Below are 11,867 nucleotides of genomic sequence, written 5' to 3'. Positions count from 1 at the left end.
CTGTCTGTTGATTTATTGTGTGTGGTGGCACTTTCAATTGAAAGCAAATCATAGGAGGAGTGAATTCATCAAGAACTCTTTTAGCACTTGGTGCGCACACACCTCTGAGAGAAAACAGACAGCATGCTTCATTGATTACCTTATCTGTTGAATGTCAAAGGAGAAGATTAAGGCATTCATTTCCATACAGAGATGAGAAGGTGAGAGGGGTGGAGGTGGGGGTGTGTTGATGACATGTTTTCCTCTCCTTGCAAAGCAGTTATGTAAATGATCCCAAATTCCCAATACAGCTGGAGATGCACTGTGAATATTCTTAAATCTGTATTACTTATACACATAAAAGCCACAAAGAAAATGACCAAACAAGGCTTGTTTCAAAATCCATCTCTAGCTTATACTCTGCATGAAGCAGGATAAAAGGAGATTTTTCCAAGCACACAATAAAATACGGCTTTTTTGAGATCTAGGTCATGCCATTTTCTTTCCATTTTGTGGCGCATAATTCTATGAGAAAGTGGCTTAAATCACTTTAATGGCTGCTCTCTGGAAATACAATATTACAGTACAATTTGGTATGAAGAATTCACGCAGCTGCAGCCATTCATCATACTCGTCGAAATAATGTATGCATGCTATCAAAAACTGAGAATGAGACCAATGTGAAGATTTCTGAGATTATTGATTTAATCTAAACCCTCAGGCAGCTATGATGAAGACAATAAAACTTGCTGTTTCATGCTTTGTCATTAATTTAAGGGGGATGAAGAAGAATTTGAGTCATTTGTTGCGCTTATTTAGCTCATGAGACTTTTAGGCCAAAAAAATCTAATACAAAAACATAATCAATATCAGGACAGAAGAGATGAGTGAATGAAAATATGCTATAAATTAACAGCATATTAGGGTTGGGCAATTAGGATGTGAAGGGGGATTTAAAATCCATTCTTTCATTTCGCAGCTCTCTCATGTGTAAATGTGTTTTTTTAGTTCTCTGGGGTGCACTGCATGTGTTGAAATATAATGTTTGAGAGTTGCAATAGAAATAGCAACTTTAATTTCAGTCTGTTTTCAGTCACACAAAGCTATTGAATGACTTCAGAATATGTGGAATATTGATGTACACAAGTTGTTTTATGGTACTTTTTTAAGAGCCTGACTTAGAGCCCCTTCACAGAGCAATTGTGTTCAACTACCTTAAAATTACCATGATTTTACCGGTAAATACATAAATGTGCTGTTCACACTGACTTTTTACTGTCAACCATTCACACATCAGCAGTGAAACAGCGGTAAATTCTGTGATGTCTGATGTCATAGAACAAAATGCGGTTTTGCTCTTAGGAGATGTGCATAATAGAGCATTGTGGCAAGGGGGGCGTGGTTCAGCGAGGTCTGCAGCAGGAGAGAGAGCCGCGGGACGAGCGGTAAGTGAGTGGGTTGGACGCAGATTAATAACACCTGTATCTTGTTCCAGTAATGAGCGCGGAGAGGGGATAAAACGCCAGTGGAACCGGAGACCAGGGAGAGAGAGAGGGACTGTTGACGTGGACGCACAGAGACTGAGAAATCCCGGAAGCCGGAAGTGCCGACCCGGAAGTGATCCTTGAGTTTATGAAAAGTCACACCATTGAGTGTGTTGCTGTGTTTAGAGTTTGAAAATAAAGAGATTACGTCAACAGTCCTGCCGAGCCCCCTGGTCTCCGGTTCCACTGGTATTTTATACCCTCTCCGCGCTCATTACTGGAACAAGAGACAGGTGTTATTAATCTGCGTCCAACCCACTCACTTACCGCTCGTCCCGCGGCTCTCTCTCCCGCTGCAGACCTCGCTGAACCACGCCCCCCTTGCCACAAGCATCATGCAAACTGAGCTTTTTACACTGTTAAAGACTTGGATTCCCATCCTAAAAATAGACAAAGTTTCAAAAACTAATGTTGGACGTTTGATGGAGTATTTCTGTGTCAAAAATACTCCTTCCGGTTTCTCACAAGTTTCTGAGAGTTTTTTTCGAGTATGGGTCGGCTTGACATCGACAGAGCGGAAGGTCCTTGTATGGGCCGTACGGGCTCTTCTCCCGGAAGGGTGTGAATATTGTAGTACAATATTCGCCTCTACAGAATAATAAACATGTGTACTTCAGTACCCCCGCCCACCGACTCATCGGATCACACTAGCCAGCAGCAATAAACATGACAAAGAATAGAGCAAGATATTTCACTATTCCTGGTTGTGGAAGAACAGTCACTGCATAAGCTTCCTTCGTATCCTAATATTAGAAAAGTGTGGTTGAACTTTATTTTTAATGAAATTCCAGCTGACGTGGGGGAGACATGGGGGCTATACCATTAAGCCGGTTTAGCTGGTTAGCCAGATTTGTTTAAGCTTAGTTTGTGCTAATCCTGGGTTTTAGGTACCATTGAAATGGTTTGGCTTTTAGTTGTGTTCATCACCATAGTAACTTACGCTCCACGGCTAACCTACTCCAGGGCAGGTTATGTTCTCGATAAGAGAGCTCAAACTGAAATTGGACCAATCAGCTGTGAGTAAAGTGACACACTTCTGATGCAATAAATTTACTCCCCCTGTTTCTACTCCATATTAAAGGTCACCCCTTGTGAAAAAGAAGTGTGCTTAATTGTATTGAAAGTGTATTTTTTGTGCACTTAATATATTTAAAGTATATTTTTTAAAAACTGCACTTGTAGATAATATGATATAATTAAAATTAAGTGCCACTTAAGTGTACTTAAAGAGAATACACTTTAATGACAATATTTCTAAACACACTTAAGTACACTTTTTTAAAATTCACTTTGTAATAATATCTAATTAATTTGTATTTTTAAAAAGTACACTTTCATGACAATATTTATAAACACACTTTAGTACACTTACAATAAGTGCACTTTATAATAATATCTAATTAATTTGTACTTTAACAAAGTACACTTTCATGACGATATTTATAAACACACTTTAGTGCACTTTTAATTAGTGCACTTTATAATAATATCTAATTAATTTGTACTTTAACAAAGTACACTTTCATGACAATATTTATAAACACACTTTAGTACACTTATAATAAGTGCGCTTTGTAATAATATATAATTAATTTGTACTTTAAAAAAGTACACTTTCATGACAATATTTATAAACACACTTTAGTGCACTTTTAATAAGTGCGCTTTGTAATAATATATAATTAATTTTCACTTAAAGAAAGTACACTTGTATGACAATATTTATAAACACACTTTAGTGCACTTTTAATAAGTGCGCTTTGTAATAATATATAATTAATTTTCACTTAAAGAAAGTACACTTGTATGACAATATTTATAAACACACTTTAGTGCACTTTTAATAAGTGCGCTTTGTAATAATATATAATTAATTTTCACTTAAAGAAAGTACACTTGTATGACAATATTTATAAACACACTTAAGTGCACTTTTTAAAAATGCACCTTGTAATGTCTACACCTAAATTTACTTAAACCATTTTAATTATGAGTTTGTTTCATAAAGTGCACTTATTTTACTAATGACAAAGCACATGGAAAATAAATGATTTTTTTTTTAAAAATTAGTTGTCCAAATTTACATTGGTTAATGTATTTTTCTTCAAAATTTCACTCACTTACACTCCAGTACAACATACTGTTGAAATGTTATAACTAGCTCCTATGAACTCAACTACAAGTGTCAGTTTTCTACATAATTTGACATTGTCAATCTTTATGAGAGGAGTTGTCTAATTTACTGTAGGCTACTTTACATCTGTGTAGAATAACCTACTTTCAATATTATGTTGTTGTATGGCGATTAAACACACATTTAATTGCATTAATTCCAAGAAAAAGAACAAATCTAAACCAAATTAATTTGCATTAAAATTCAGTTAAAATAGGCTATTTCATTTTAATCAGACTAAACATGATTGACTTTTAGTTAGGTGAATGAGTCAAGTTCTCTGAAATACAGTCCAACTACACAGTGTTTAAGAACAACCTGAACAGAAATGGATAATTAATAAGTGATTTATAATCAACATTTAATGCACGCAATATCTTATTTTATATTTATACTTAATATTTCAATGCGCATGCGCCAAAAATACTACGTCATGATTTTGAAAAATGCGCGGTTCGCCATGATTGCGTCATCTCGATGCGTGAGGAAAATGAAGCTGAAGAGAACAGACAACAGAGGAGCGAACCGTTTGGATCATTACAGATGAGACGTTATATGCTACAAATAACGAGTCAAGTAAGTATATCTTGATATAAGCTCTCTTGATTTTACATTTTCACCGTAACATGGTAGCTCTCTATTACAGTGTAGTAGTTATTTAGTTTAATCGCAGATAGGATAGACGCAATATGGACTCGGGAGGTGAATTAACATTAATCATGTTTCCTATGTATCTAAGATTGTATTATTCATATTCATGTATCTAAGATTGCATTATAATAATTTCTTAAATCGGAATGTGATCGCCGGTGTGGGCATGTTCAATGAATTTGCCTGCTGTAAATACAATATTTTAATCGATCTCCTACTTTTTAAATGGACAGAAGACATTTAACGTTATATACATTTATTCCATATATTAACTTAACGTATAACAACAACCAGTAATGAAATAATGATTTTAATATGTTCTTTTCTTTTTGCATTTGGAGAGTAAGATGTAAGTACTATTTGTGTTTTTAATATTTTGTGCTTATTTTATTTTTTATTTTGTAGGATCAATACAGATGTGTTATTGGAGATCCAGTGCAAGCTGTGTGGAATCACGGAGCCATCTTGATGAGGTCAAGTTAATGTTAATTATGAATTTATGCCCAGCCATGACACTGATCACACAAGCTAAAACATAACTATCAAGTCTTTAGCTTTCAAATGCTTTGCATCTTGTCCATTTGTAAGTAATACATTCCCACTTGGGCATTTACAGATCCCCTAATCATTATATATTTTACAGGCCACACACCCAAAGGAAAGGAGCCGCAGCATTGCTGTGCCAGGCGTGGTAAATACAGGAACATCCTTCATGGAGATGGTGCGGTAAGCTGAAACTTGCAAGGCAAGATGAGGAAAATTCAAGAATACTTTTCTCAATTTACATTGGTCTTGGGTTATTTATCTATATTTAAGTTATGTTTAATTCCCTGTAAAGTAGGAATAAAAACCATTATTAAAATGTTCTCTCTTTTTAAAGTCCAGTGTCAGTGAAGATGATGTGCTCAGTGGGATACGTGAAGGAACCTCTCCAATCATTCTACCCTGACGACTGAGGTAATTCATCACATAGGGGATGCAGTTGTGGTCAAAAGCTTACACACACCATGCAGAATAAACTGCTTCATCAGGGCAGTACTAGATAAAAAAGAGACAACATGCTCATTTTTATGATCCCTCTTATGGCTATTTCTTTTTTTTCTTCTTTTTTTCATACAGATACTGCTGTGTGAATATAAACTGTACATCTATCGTTTTAATTTAATTGAGCCAATTATAATAATGGATAGATCTGTTTTATAAACAAGTTTTTTCTTTGTGCGTTTTCTTTTTCTTTCCTCAAGGTATATATTTTTTTGCTTTCCTGCCTCTTTGGAACATGTCCATTCACATCTACTGTGGAGAGATGGTGCGCCAGTTTCCTACTGATGGAGAGCTTCTGGGACATTGACATAAACAGCACTTTCCAAACAACTTGAAAATAGTTGGTGACAAACAATTTTGTGTGCCTTTGGAGTTCTTCAGTTTTTTTTTTTTTTTTTTTCATTCACTAATGCTGGAATAAGATTTTAGAATAAACCTTTTGGTCCTAATTTTGGTGCTAGTAAAGGTTTAAGAGCTTATAAGTTCAGTAACACTTTACAATAAGATCTAATTTGTTAACGTTATTTAATGTATTGACCAACATGATCTAACAGTGATTTCTTTTTATTTATTTATTTTATTTAATTTTTTACAGTGTTTATTAATAGTTGTTGACCTTGCTTAATAAATTATAGTTCAAAGCTAGTTAATTAAATTTATAGTCATTGTTCATGCAAGTTAACAATGCATTAAATAATTAACATTTAAGATTGCATTAATAATAGAGGTGTAACAGTACACAAAGCTGACAGTTCGGGGAGGAACACTAAATATAAAAATGCTTTTTTTTTTTTTATTGGTTTACTGAACAAATTGTAATTATCCTAATCTAAAGGTTTCTTAAAGAATTAAAAATATAATATAAAAAATATCTCTACTAATTATTATTATTATTACCTTTATTTAACCAGGAGAAAAACTCACCGAGATTAAAATGTCCTGTCCTGGCCAAGATAGCCAGCTGTGTTTGCATGTACAGTTATACATAAAAAGTCACATAAAAAACAGAAAACATACAACCAGTCAAAAACAATTACACACCATTCATTTACTCTCAAAAAGATGTAGTAAAATTTTAAAATGACTAAATGTCACCAGATCTTTTAGCTTCAACTCAGTCTGGAGCAAATTCCAATCTGAGGCTGCGACATATCTGAAGGATGTTTCACCAAGCTTAACTCTAACAAAGGGCACACAAAGATTATAATTTGATTCAGAATGTAATATATAATTGCCTTGTTGTTTCTGTTTAATCAAATGACAAAGAATGCTATATAGTGTAGACTATATAGGGAGGCCTTACTTGCACTCGCATTGTATGCAAACGTGTAAACTTCACATAAGACTGTTTTTGCATTAACTTATAAATCTAATTATAGGTTAGATTTTTTTCAGGTTTTCAGGTTAAGTAGAATATGATGAATATATAGGCTAATATAATGCATACATTTAGTGAAAGAGTTCATCTCTCTCGTGTTTTATCGACGTCTTTCTGCTGTTGAAACACTGAACGATTACACAATGTGATACATTTTAGTAAGTTGTAATGTATCCTTAACATACCTTCTGATGTTAATTCATGTTTATTCTTTGACTATGACAAGGTGATCACATTCACTCGTGCCGCGTTGCTGCTTGAACTGATGTCTTTACAGTGATCTGTCATGTCACATTAAAGAGCATCAATATGGCATCACTTGAATTTAATGATAAAATTGACAGAATACATATGTTCTTATGAAAACTTGTATTGAAGTGTGTTCCACTCATTAAACAAGCCGTCTGTTAACTGTTAAAGATTGCATTCGTACCGCTCGGTACACACGTGCACTGTACCGGAAGTCCTTTACCGAACCGGTTCGGTATGAATACATGTGCCGTTACACCCCTAATTAGTAAATGTTGAAATTAACATTAACTAAGATAAATAAATGTTTATATTATTATTCATTCTAGGTTCATGTTAAATTAAGTAGTTAACTAATTAAACGTTACCCAAAGTTTTGAATCTTAGTGTTGTACATGAAACGATTCTTTTCTTTCCATTTGTTTGTATTTATTCATCTGTTGTGTGAGGTAATTTTCTGTGATGGGTAGATTAAGGTACCTTTGAATGAGGGAGATATATAATAATGCATATAATTACATATAATTGCATATAATCCTCATTGTCCTCCAGACTCTTTCTAAATGAATTTGTGTTTGTGTAAATAGTTTTTTGGGTTTTTCTTGGGCATCAAAAAAAAGTTTTTTTTGTATATTTGTTTTACAGATCGTTTTGTCAATAAATGTAGAGGATTTAAATTTGGATGTGTTTATTATACGAAATTGCAGCTGTATTATTTGAAAAATGTAATTATGAATGTATTTCATTATATTAGAGTGTACATGTAAATTACGTTAAGGTATATTTTAGTTCATATTAATTGCTTGTTTTTAAGACAGTAGAATGGATGTCAGTACATTGAGCAGTGCACTTTAATTACAATTTTAATACACTAGAAGCGATTATGAAAGTACATATAAAGTTGTATTTAAGTACCACTTAAGTTGTTCCAAAAAATCACTCTTAATTGCAACTTATTGTATTTTATTTCAACTTAACATGTGATAAATTTGAAATCAATTACATATAATGTGTGTTAAGTACACCGAAAACATTGCATTTAATTGCACAATTAAGTGTATATTTAGCTGACATTAAAGTATGTTTTAGTTCACATTAATTGCTTGTCAGTACATTGAGCAGTGCACTTTAATTACAATTTTAATGCACTAGAAGCGATTATGAAAGTACATATAAAGTTGTATTTAAGTACCACTTAAGTTGTTCCAAAAAATCACTCTTAATTGCAACTTATTGTATTTTATTTCAACTTAATATGTGATAAATTTGAAATCAATTACATATAATGTGTGTTAAGTACACCGAAAACATTGCATTTAATTCACACTTAAGTGTATATTTAGCTGACATTAAAGTATGTTTTAGTTCACATTAATTGCTTGTCAGTACATTGAGCAGTGCACTTTAATTACAATTTTAATACACTAGAAGCGATTATGAAAGTACATATAAAGTTGTATTTAAGTACCACTTAAGTTGTTCCAAAAAATCACTCTTAATTGCAACTTATTGTATTTTATTTCAACTTAATATGTGATAAATTTGAAATCAATTACATATAATGTGTGTTAAGTACACCGAAAACATTGCATTTAATTGCACAATTAAATGTATTTAGTATAAGTACATTATCTGTGTAATAAGTACACTTTATAAAAGTACACTAAAGTGCACTTTTTTTTCACAAGGGACTACATAGCAAATAGATTTTAAAGACTAAAGTGTCTGGCTTTTAACAATGCTTATTTATGATAATAATTTTAAATGATTTAGATATAATTAATGTAACTATTATACCCTTAATAAATTGCACATTTATCATTTTAGTTAATACATCATTAATATGCACTTTGTTAAAATTAATATAAATAGCCAATATAAAGTCATATACATAAGCTTTAAAATGAATAAATCTATTTAAAAATGCTGAACTTAAATGTTCAATTCTCTCTATATATAAACTAAACTAACTTCATAACTTTTACTTGCATTGACGTATAATATTTTTTCTTTAAGTTGTCCTCTTTCGTAGACAGCTCTTTTCTTTTTTCTGTGTAACTTTGTTTAAATTCTTAATATTTTTCAATCATGTAATAATCTGCAAAAGAGAGAAATGAATCTCACTGCTTCTCTCGTGAGAAGTAAATCTTAGTTCCACTGATCCACAGCATGTGATTGGATGTTCACTACTGATGTCACAGCTAAGCTCCTAAACTCCAAACTAAAGATCAAAGCCTGAGTTGACAGAGAAAGCTGTGGCCTGTTGCACAAAGCTGGTTTCAGTTGTAACCCAGGTTAGTTTGAGATTAGTTTGAGCAAACAGTTTTTTCGGGGCTCAAGAAGGTGGATTGGTTTTTATCTGTGTTCATCACCATGGTAACTTACACTACCCAGCTAACCTGCTCTGGAGCAGGTTTTATTCTGAGTTAGAGATCGCAAACCCAAAATGGACCAATCAGCTGCCAGTAAAGATGCAATAAAGCCACACCCTTTGTATCTCTCATTCCAAAAATAAAGCAGTTAATAATAACAACTTTAGAAATAAAATTGTGCATCTTTTGGTGCACATTTTTTATTATTTTTATATTATATGAATTATAATCACTTTGAATTCATATACTATGTTCATATAAATATTATATTAATTGACAAGAAGCCAAATAGTAATATAAATATAATACATGCTTTCATAATTCTTTTAAACAATGTGTAATCAGTTGAGCTCTTTGTGAACCTATAATTATTAGGCATATTTCTTTGATTCACATCATGCATTGATATAGCCAGTTCATCTTTCAGCTGCCTTCCCTCAATCTTCAGAAGAGAGGTGAATCAAACGGACACTGTGATTGGCTGTTTGCCACATGTGTCACACTTTCAGGTGCACGTGCTTCAGAATTGGATTGCTAACTCTGGATTAAACCTGAGTTGACAGAGAAAGTTTATACCGAGCTTTGAGAAACAGTTGAACTTGATCTGAACCAGGTTGGATTTATCTGGATTTGTCAACTCTAAACCTACTCTGAAACTCAGAGTTTGTTCAGCTAGCTTCATGCAACAGGCCTCTGATGATCACAATCATGATATAAACAAAGCCTGAATAGATTGTAGATTTTGTCAACTCGAAACAAATCCTGTAAACCTGAGTTTGTTAAACTATCATGGTACTGGCCCATGGAGTTTACTTCATTTCACTGCGGGATCGTTTGAAAACAAATCTCACAATGCTATTTCTTCTATATTGGATCTGACAGGAGGATTGGTGCAACACACTTATGTGAGTAAATTGTTTTTTTATAATTAATATTATAGCAATTGTTATAGATTGCTTTGCTTATAATAATAATAATACATTTTATTTATAACGCGCTTTTCATTCCGTAGAATCTCAAAGTGCAACAAAGGGAAAAAACAACAAAAACGTGTGTACGTGTCTAACGGAACATACCTTTACCACACTTGACTCAGAAATGTATGGGCCAGGGCTTGCAAAGACCAATGTCCCAGGGTGTGTGTTTTCCAGATGCGCTACCAAAACATAAGATATTTGAAGGGCGTGTGCGCACACACAAACATGTTCACGCTTATATAAAAAAAAAATATTACAATCAATCGTGGGTGAATGAGAAATAAATCATTGTGTTTGTTTGATAAAGACGTTTACAAGCCCTGTGATCGAGAGAATCGTTTTCGAAACAACCCCTCCCTCATGTGAACTGAACTGACAGGGACATAGATATAACAGGAGCTGAAGCAAATCTTATCCAATCCTAGCCGTGGGCGTTTTCTTCCAAGTCTCCAGTGCAGTACACTCATCAAAACCCAGCGTTCAGGAGAGAGCCTCAAAATCAGTGTAGAAAATAGTCTATTACTTATTAGTTATAATGTTTTTGAATGTAAAAACCACACAAACATTAGTTGACCTCAGACAAAAGTATAAAAAAAATAAAAGAGCCAGTTCATAACACCTTTAAATGTGGGTAAGTTTCATAAAGAAAAGCAATATTTAAAGACTAGAAGACAAGTCTAAGTCTTGATCTGATTCAGAATCATGATCAAAACACAGAGAGATTGAGTCCAAAGCTTCACAGTCGTTTCCTCCTCATGGGTTTGACATTTCATTCAGTATCATTAGGCAGTTATGATTTACATGCAATTTAATGTTGGATGATGATCTCGTTATCTTACATTTGCATGTGCAATCTTCACTCTGTTACTTCTTTCAGCTTCTCCTTCACCTGCATTTTGGAAAAAGCTAAGAAAAAAGCACAACAGTCAAAGATGTCCATTTAGTGCATATTTACTTCTCTTACTGGTAAATTGCCAGAACCAATTTACCAGTATTATTTTTTTAAGATCCTGTTCACACATGATCTCTTAATGGTAATTTTCCAGTAAAGACTGTATGCATGCTGATGGAAAAACAGCTTAAACCAGCATAAATTCCATTTTGGTCCAGGCTGGGTAATGCTGGTTAGAGCTGGTCTAGCACTCCCGCTTCCCAGGCTGGTGACCAGCAAACCAGCAATCATCATCCCCCACTGGTCCCAGCATGCAAAACATACCTTATGCTGGATTTTTCAGCAGGGTATTGTTATAGGGTATTGCTCTAGCATTCTGCAAACATCCACTGTACTGTTTGACAGAAGAAAGAAAATAAAGCATTTGGAATGTCACAAAGGTGAGTAAATGAAGACACATTTTTTCAAAGTGAAAGAACAATAGAAAATTCACCTAAACAAAGACCTGCTAGTTATTCATCTCTTGGCTTCCCCAATACAAACACACCTTATGGAAATTTCTTTAATCCTTAGTCAGGCTCACACAGGTGATTGCATCTCGGCAGTGC

The 11,867-nt window shown here is 33.6% G+C and overlaps 1 long non-coding RNA gene across 3 annotated transcripts; it reads left to right on the top strand.

Annotated features, from left to right (window-relative positions):
• Positions 1-4,103: 4,103 nt before the first annotated feature.
• On the top strand, positions 4,104-7,911 carry LOC137092422 (uncharacterized). 3 transcript variants are annotated; one of them, XR_010908283.1, is made up of 5 exons: positions 4,105-4,272; positions 4,753-4,820; positions 4,991-5,092; positions 5,228-5,304; positions 5,592-7,911. It is a non-coding gene; the product is annotated as an uncharacterized lncRNA (long non-coding RNA). The 3 variants fall into 3 exon arrangements; XR_010908282.1 differs by having other exon boundaries at positions 4,108-4,272; positions 4,991-5,073; XR_010908281.1 differs by having other exon boundaries at positions 4,104-4,272; positions 4,753-5,073.
• The last annotated feature ends 3,956 nt before the right edge of the window (positions 7,912-11,867 follow it).

This window comes from Pseudorasbora parva, chromosome 11 (assembly GCF_024679245.1).
Source record: "Pseudorasbora parva isolate DD20220531a chromosome 11, ASM2467924v1, whole genome shotgun sequence".
In the NCBI taxonomy this organism is placed as follows: Eukaryota; Metazoa; Chordata; class Actinopteri; order Cypriniformes; family Gobionidae; genus Pseudorasbora; species Pseudorasbora parva.
Note: the sequence above shows the minus strand (reverse complement) of the source record. Positions and strands in the feature narration are given on the sequence as shown.